Source organism: Cetorhinus maximus, chromosome 17 (assembly GCF_964194155.1).
Source record: "Cetorhinus maximus chromosome 17, sCetMax3.hap1.1, whole genome shotgun sequence".
Taxonomy (NCBI): domain Eukaryota; kingdom Metazoa; phylum Chordata; class Chondrichthyes; order Lamniformes; family Cetorhinidae; genus Cetorhinus; species Cetorhinus maximus.
The window spans coordinates 56,817,585-56,826,061 of NC_135895.1; positions in this window are offsets into that span (position 1 = coordinate 56,817,585).

Consider the following 8,477-nt stretch of genomic DNA (forward strand, 5'->3'; position numbering starts at 1 on the left):
CTGACCACGGCCTGTGGTACAGGGAGCCATTCAAGTGGGGGGGAGGAAATAGGAACATAGTAATGGTGTGGGACAATATAAATAGGGGGATAGATACTGTTCTCTGCAGCCGTGAGCGTGAGTCCTGAAGGCTGTGTGGCCTACCCAGGGCCAGGGTTAAGGACACCTCCTCAGGGCTGGAGAGCAGCTTGGAGTGGGAGAGGAGGGATCCAGTTGTCATTGTCCACATTGGCACCAACGACATTGATAGGACTAGAAAGGTTCTGCTGAAAGAATTTGAACAGGAGCTAAATTAAAAAGCAGAACCTCCAAGGTAATAATCTCGGGATTACTACCTGAACGGCAGGCAAATTGGCATAGGGTAAATAAAGTCAAGGAGTTAAATGCATGGCTCAAAGATTGGTGTGGGAGGAATGGGTTTCAGTTCATAGGGCACTGGCATCAGTGCTGGGGTAGAAGGGAGCTGTTCTGGTGGGGTGGGCTTCACTTGAACCATGCTGGGACCAGTGTCCTGGCGAATCAAATAACTAGGGCTATAGTGAGGGCTTTAAGCTAAATAAAGGGGGGAGGGTTCTGGAGAGGGAATAAGTAGGCTTACAAAGCAAAAGGATATGGCGGCATTGCAGGGCAACTACTTAGGTAATGATACCCAGAGTGTGACAGGAAGGAACAGAGTGTACAAACATTTTAAAAAAGCAGCAAATATGGTCAAAGGGGGGAAAAAATGGTAAAAAGGCACAATTAATGGCTCTTTACTTAAATGTACATAGTATTCGGAACAAAATAAATGAATTAACGGCACAAATAGAGATTAATGGGTATGATCTTATAGCCATTACGGAGGCATGGTTACAAGGAGATCAAAGCTGGGAACTAAATATTCAGGGGTGTGTGACTTTTCGAAAGGATAGGCACGAAGGTAAGGGTGGTGGGTAGCTTCGTTAGTACGAGATGAAATAAGTGCGATAGCAAGAAATGATCTTGGATCAGAAGATGTGGAATCCACATGGGAGGAGGTAAGAAATAACAAGGGGAAGAAGACACTGGTGGGAGTAGCCTATAGGCCCCCTAACAGTAGCTATGCTGTTGGACAGAGAATAAGTCTGGAAATAATGAGGGCATGTGAAAAAGTCAGTATATTAATCATGAGTGACTTTAATCACCATGTAGATAGGGAAAATCAAATTGGCAGAGGTAGCCACGAGCAAGAATTCATAGTGTATTTTGGACAGTTTCCTAGAACAATATGTTGTGGATCCATCCAGGGATCAGGCTATTTTGGATCTGGTAATGTGTAATGAGGCAGGCTTAATAAATGATCTCAGAGTAAAAGATCCCCTAGGAAACAGTGACCATAACATGGTGGAATTTAGCTTTCAGTTTGAGAGTGAGAAGCTTAGTTTGGAAATATCTGTGCTAAACTTAAATAAGGGTAATTACAAAGGAATGAGAGCAGAGTTGGCTGCAGTGGACTGGAAAAGGAGTTTAGCAGAAAAGACGGTTGATGAACAATGGCAGACATTTCAGAAAATAGTTCATGACTCACAACAAAGATATATCCCAGTGAGGAAGAAGGATTGTAGGAAGCAGATAAACCAACCCTGGTTAACCAAGGAAGTTAAGGGTTGTATCAAAGTGAAAGAAAGAACATACAATGTGGCAAAGATAAGTGGTAAGCCAGAGGATTGGGAAAGTTTTAAAAACCAACAGAAGATAACCAAAATAATAATAAAGAGGGAGAAAATAAACTTTGAGGGTAAACTAGCAAGTAAGATAAAACCGGACAGTAAGAGCTTCTTCAAATATATAAAAAGGAAGAGAGGCCAAAGTCAATATGGGTCCCTTTGAGAATGAAGCTAGGGAAATAATAATGGGGAACCAGGAAATGGCAGAGGAGTTGAATAAATACTTTGCATCAGTCTTCACAGTAGGAGACACTAATAGCATTCCAAAAATACTAAATAATCGTGGGGCAAAAGGGAGGGAGGAAATAAATACAATAACTATCACTAGAGAAAAAATACTAGGGAGACTAATGGGGCTAAATGCCGATAAGTCACCTGGACCTGATGGGTTGCATCCTAGGATAATAAAGGAAGTGGCTGCAGAGATAGTGGATGCACTGGTAGTAATCTTCCAAGAGTCCTTAGATTCTGGTAAAGTTCTAGAGGATTGGAAAACTGCCAATGTAACACGCTTATTCAAAAAGGGAGGGAAACAAAAAACAGTTAGCTTAACATCTGTCATTGGGAAAATGGTGGAGTCTATTATAAAGGATGTAATAGCAGAGTATTTAGAAATGCATAACCTAGTCAAGCAGAGTCAACATGGCTTCATGAAGGGGAAATCATGCCTGGCAAATTTATTAGAATTCCTTGAGGAGGTAAGAAGCAAGATAGTTGAAGGGGAACCAGTAGATGTAATATATTTGGATTTCCAAAAGGAATTGATAAGGTACCACACATAAGGCTATTTAATAAGATAAGAGCCCATGGTGTTGGGGGTAGTATATTGGCATGGATAGAGGACTAGCTAACTAATAGAAGACAGAGAGTTGGGATGTGGGGGCATTTTCAGGATGGCAACCTGTAACTAGTGGAGTGCCACAGTGCTGGGGCCCCAATCATTTACAATATATATTAATGACTTGGATGAGGGAAGTGAATGTACTATCGCCAAGTTTGTGGATGACATGAAAATAGGTGGGAAGGCAAGTGGTGAGGATGATGCAAAGAGTCTACAGAGGGATATAGATAGGTTAAGTGAGTGGGAAAAAACTTGACAGATGGAATATAATGTGGGAAAGTGTGGGGTTATGCACTTTGGCAGGAAGAATAGAGGAGCTGAATATTATTTAAATGGAGAAAGACTGAAGAAAGCTGCAGCACAGAGGGATTTGGGGATCCTCGTGCATGAATCCCAAAATGTTAGCATAAAAGTTCAGCAGGTAATAGGGAAGGCAAATGGAATGTTGACCTTTATTTCAAAGGGAATGAAGTATAAAAATAGGGAAGTCTTGCTAAAACTATACAAGGCACTAGAATACTGTGAACAATTTTGGTCCCCTTATCTAAGGAAAGATATACTGGCATTGGAGGCAGTCCAGAGAAGGTTCACTAGGTTGATCCTAGGGATGGAGGGATTTTCTTTTGAGAAGAGGTTGAGTCGGTTGGGTCTCCAATCATTGGAGTTTAGAAGAATGGGAGGCGACCTTATTGAAACATATAAGATTCTTCGGGGACTTGACAAGGTAGATGCTAAGAGGTTGTTTCCCCTTGTGGGAGAGTCTAGCACCAGAGGGCTTAACCTCAGTAAGGGGGCATCCACTTAAAACAGAGATGAGGAGAATCTCTTCTCTCAGAGGGTAGTCGATCTATGGAATTCTTTACCGCAGAGGGCTATAGAGGCTGGGTCGTTAAGCATATTCAAGGCTGAGATAGACAGAGTTTTAATTAGTAAGGGAATCAAGGGTTATGGGGAAAAGGCAGGAAAGTGGAGCTGAGGATTATCAGATCAGCCGTGAATGGCAGAGCAGACTCGATGGGCCGAATGGCCTACTTCTGCTCCTACGTCTTACGGTCTTAGGGCTGAGCCATCAATTAGGATTACTGGTCTTGATCATTTTTGGATATGATGTTCCCCATTCCCTACTCCTTTACTATTAAATATACTTTTGGAGTTTATTGTGTCTTGGCTAGGATATTGCTACCTAAGGAAGGTAAGAGAGTGCTTCAGTCACACATGGAACAGCAACCAGTGTGAATCAACACTTCTGGAAGGCGGAAGAAGAAAAGTGGCACCAAATAACTGAAGGAAATGTTGTGCACCTTGGAATGTTTCAGTAGTTTGTTCTGTTGTTTGACACAAAAGTGTATTCCAATTGTGCTCCATTATTTAAAGAATATTCTCTATCTTCATGGAAACTGCAACTATCTTCATGGAAACAACAACTATCGACAGAATAGACCAACTGTATAAGTTAAAGACTGTTAACTGTTTGTGTATTATATATAACGCATTGTAATAATTATGTAAATATCTCTTATTTAGGCCCGAGATTATGCACCAGTAATCAAGTACAACTTTTTATAACGCACTTCTACAAATTAATTTGGAAAGTGAATATTTTAATTAAATGGATGGCATCAATAGCATTTCATCAAATGTATCTAAAATACGTTATTATTATTGAGTTTGAGGAGTTTTTATTGTTGCAACTAGATTTGGAAATGCAGCATTACATGCAGTAAAGATATAAATTAATAATGGTGTCCTGAAGTGAAATGTCCTAGAAGTGACTGTTCAGATTGCTTCGAGCCTTTCCATATAACTTACTTGCACTTAAGATCTGTGATGTATTTCAGAAGATTTTTTAACCATTTTGTGCAATTGTGTTTTATGTTCTGTGAATATTGCCATCAAGTTGCACTTTTCTTAGAAAAATTCTAAATTGTACATTTTTTCAAAACGTTATATATATCAGTTGTAACAAGTGGTCTGGCTGTTTATGATATTTTGTATGCTTATCTATGTTAAGAATAATAATAGCTATTGAAATCAAACTTACCAGCCTCTAATGAATTCTTTCTCCAGTACTTCAAAATGTGGAACTCTACCTCTCTTGATCATCGCTTCCTATCATAATTATATGCTCTCTAAACCTAGACTCACTGTTACCTAATCACGACTGTTTGATTTTTTGAATTCATTCATGGATGTGGGCTTCGCTGGCTGGGCCAGCATTTATTGTCCATCCTTAGTTGCCCTTGAAAAGGTGGTGGTGTAAGTCAGTCAGGATGGTGAGTGACTTGGAAGGGATCTTCCAGGTGGTGTTCCCCTCTATCTGCTGTCCTTGTTCTTCTAGATGGTAGTAGTCATGGGTTTGGAAGGTGCTGTCTAAGGAGCCTTGGTGAATTCCTGCAGTGCATCTTGAAGATGGTGCACACTGCTGCTACTGTGCATCGGTGGTGGAGGGAGTGAATGTTTGTGGATATGGTGCAAATCAAGCGGGCTGCTTTGTCCTAGATGGTGTCAAGCTTCTCAAGTGTTATGGGAGCTGCCAGGCAAGCATCCAGGCAAGTGGAGACTATTCCATCACACTCCTGACTTGTGCCTTGTAGATGGTGGACAGGCTTTGGGGAGTCAAGAGGTGAATTACTCGGTCACATGATTCCTAGCCTCTGACCTGCTCTTGTAGCCACAGCATTTATATGGCTAGTCTAGTTCAGTTTCTTGTCAATGGTAACTTCTCTTTGTCCCCTACTGCATTCAAGCTTGGTATTTGCACTAGGTTTTTTGTTGCTCGATTCATCACCTGGATTCCCCAATCTAAAAATGTAACAATTCTAAGGCCACGTAAGCAAATAATAAAATAAACTGGTGGAACAGCTGAGATTTATTCTAGAAAGCTAAAAGTTCAGTGGATCTGTTTTAGCAATGTTGAAATTGGCTAAATATGTCGCAATGACCATGTGAGGAAGCTCAGACAAAACACTTAACAAACTGAGTCATGAAGCATTTAATTACAGAATAAATGGCAGGGTAACACATCCAACATTTTGCTTACAACCTGTGTGCAATTCTGCAAAATGAGACATTTAACTTTGTCAGGTTAGGTTGTGATTTGAAGGCACACCTCCATTTCACAGCAGTCTGGTGCGTAGTTTCATTTGCTTGACATAATTTGACTAATTTGAATTTTTTTTGATTATATGTAGTTATACAAGCTTTTAAAATAAAGAAATATCTAATATATTTTATACATTCACTTGAATAGTCATCATAAAAAAGCTGACTATAGATTCCACTGAACCATGCTATTGTACTATCGCTGCTGGCTCTTGAGGATGTGTGCCAATTGTCACTCCTCCATTTAACTCTTCCTGGACACTGTCTCATTGTCTCTTTCATCAGGTCTCTTTCCAGCAGGGAGCCATTTCATCATTTCTTCAAGATACCTATCTTAATTTTGTGACATAAATCTCTACTGATAGCAGTTTTACAAGGAGATATCATTAACTTAACTCGTAATATGTGTTTACATAAATCTCATATAGTTGTTGAGTGCATTTGGGTTGCCTGCCTTGTCTTTCTGCATGAGACCTGCACCTAAGCCAACAAGACTTTCACCCACGACTAGCTGAATGGTTTTCTCAGGGTTGCAATAGGCATTTGCACAAATTGTTGGCAACTGTTGTTTGATCTGGTTGCAGTCTGTTTGTGTGATGTAGTCTACTCCCACTTGGTGATCTCTTTTGTCAGACCACATGGGGGAGCAGATAACATAGCGAGGTCAAGGGTGAAGCAACTATAGTTTCTGGTGAGTCTTTGCAGATTGGATTTCCTGCACATTTGTAGGATCTGCAGCGTTTGCAACAGCTTCAACTTTCCATGGATCAGGTGATACTCCTTCACCACTGAGCACATGACCAAAGAATTCGATTCTGCTTTCACTGAACAAGGACTTGTCTTTTTTCAAGTTGAGGTTACATTCTCGAAGACATTATAAACATGCACGTAGATGTGAATTGAGATCACTTTTAGTGCGACCATAGATAAGAATGTCATGACTGATGTTCAGTGTGCCTTCAAGTCCTTGAAGTGCAGACTGAATCATATGCTGAAATACCTCAGCTGCTGAGTTGACTCCAAAGTTATGCCCCTTGTATTGAAAAAAGTCAAATGTGAGTGGAGGATACTGTAAGATATCTCAATTCTTCTGCAAGCTTGATCTGATCATAGCTTCCATAGTTGTCAAGTTTAGCAAAGCGTTTAGCATCCTTCACTTTATGATCTTATTGATTGTTGGTGTCAAGTGTCTTTTTCATTGTATGGTTTGGTTTGGTAACTGCATATCAACACAGATTTTAATCTGGTTCTCACTCTTGAGTTTCTTGATGACTTGTCCTGAAGCTTGTTGAATGTTTTGCCTCCAATAACATTAACAGATGCTTCTGTATCTGTGAAGGCATCTACGTCTGAGCAGCCAATGATCATTGTCACATGTGGCTGGTTGCTGTGCTGGAAGAGAGAACAAAAGTATATTCAGGGCCATCATTCTCTACATTGACTACATTCTCTTGTTTGTCACAAACAGAATGTATGTGCTTCCTTTACTGATCAGTATGTTTGTATGTAAGAGATGTGTATTTTCTTATCCTCAGAGTGAGTGTGTCATTTAAATATTTCCAGCAGCAAGCTTTTTTTGAGTTTAAAAATGAAGAAGGTTATTTATTCTCACACACTTATCCTGAATTTAATGCAACATTTCACTCACTCGTCTCTCCCATTCAACATGTTTAAAATCACCAAAGTCACATTTGGTTGCTAGTTGCCTGCAATCGCATGCAATATTGGTCAATTGATTAATTTGCTTCTTGCTTAGTGCATTGGAAGATGATTGTTTCATATATTCTACTTTTCTTGGGTGTGAAATAGGTTGTTAGTGCATTTTTGCTCAGTTGTAGTTATTTTGCTCAGGCATAACTGTCTCAAAAATATCTTCCAATTCTTCACCTTCATGGTGAAGTAAGGCCTTCTTTCTTTTGTCATCTGTGATTCTAAAACCTGCCATCCTGCCTTCAAAATGTGATAGCCATTTTTGCTAATGTGGGAATACAAATGATGGCTCAAAAGGTGGAAGATTGGACAGAGACAATGCCATCTTGCTTAGCAGCACAGTAATAGTGCATGATCTATGATCCAGGATCACATTCTTTTCAAAGAAAATTTCTCTGTAATGATCCAAGATTAATATTTTTTTCTTTGAATGTTATGGTGAGATCAATATGTGTGTACGTCATTCTTCTTGCTAATCCCAGGCTGGAGTGCCTGAATGGGTGTCTAACAGCAAGCTGCAGCCTCAATGTGTCCCCTAAATCTCCAACTTAAAATACTCTGCTGTCTACAAAAAGTAGACAAAGACCTTCCAAAAGTTTCATACCTAAAAGCAATGTTTCCTATTTCTCACCATTTTCATTGCCATTGTGAAGGTCTTGAGAAGAATCAGTAAGATTCCTTTATTCTCTTTCTAGACTCCCTCTGCTGGCACATGCACATGGGTGGTATCCTCAGTGGACAAAATACACAATGCCATTTTCAATACACTACTTTCACCTGCACAATGTGTGGTAAATGTATGTTCTCTGTTTTCCACTGGCGTTAACATTTGGGAAAAATGTATGGCATCTATCTTCTATTCCCTAACCATGTTTTTCTGGTGAGAGGAGGAAGAGAAATGAATGGCTGCTCACTGTTTGTGTCTACGGGAGAGATGGAGATGGTTTGGACACCTTTGTGCTAGGTCATTACATGTTCTGCAATTACAGGTGCCATGGATATTGATGTGATGGGAACCTGTGACTCTATGTTACGTAACACATATGTAGTCATTTGAATGGGATGGTTGGGTGAAATGAGACAACGTCATCATCCAAGCCATTTCCTGCCATTCCCTTGCTGCTGGGTGTTTCCTCAAT